Here is a 514-nt window from a genome sequence, read left to right as displayed (position 1 = left end):
ACTTTCAATATTCTCCTCTAACACCATAATTCAAATGATCAATTCTTCTATAATCTTCCTTATTCACTGACTAGCTTTCACATGCATATGAGGTTATTGAAAATACCATGGCTTGGGTCCAGCGCACCTTAGTCCTCACGCTGACATCTCTACTCTTCAACACTTTAAGAAGGTCTTGCGCAGCAAATATGCCTAATGCAATATGTCATTTGATTTCTTGACTGCTGCTTCCATGAGTGTTGATGATTGATCCAAGAAGAAATGAAGTCCTTGACAACTTCATTTTCTCTGTTCATAAGAATGTAGTTTATTGGTACAGTGTGGAGGATTTTTGTTTTCTTTACATTGAGATGCAATCCATACTGAAGGCTGTGGTCTTTGATCTTCATCACTAAATATTTTAAGTCCTCTTCACTTTCATCAAGTAAGGTTGCATCATCTGCATATCGCAGGATGTTAGTTTGTCTTCCTTCATTCATGATGCCACATTTTTCTTCATATAACTCAGCTTCTC

This window comes from Chrysochloris asiatica, unplaced genomic scaffold, assembly GCF_000296735.1.
Source record: "Chrysochloris asiatica unplaced genomic scaffold, ChrAsi1.0 scaffold00002, whole genome shotgun sequence".
Lineage (NCBI taxonomy): Eukaryota > Metazoa > Chordata > Mammalia > Afrosoricida > Chrysochloridae > Chrysochloris > Chrysochloris asiatica.
The sequence above is the reverse complement of the archived record's forward strand: the minus strand, read 5'-3'. Positions refer to the sequence as shown.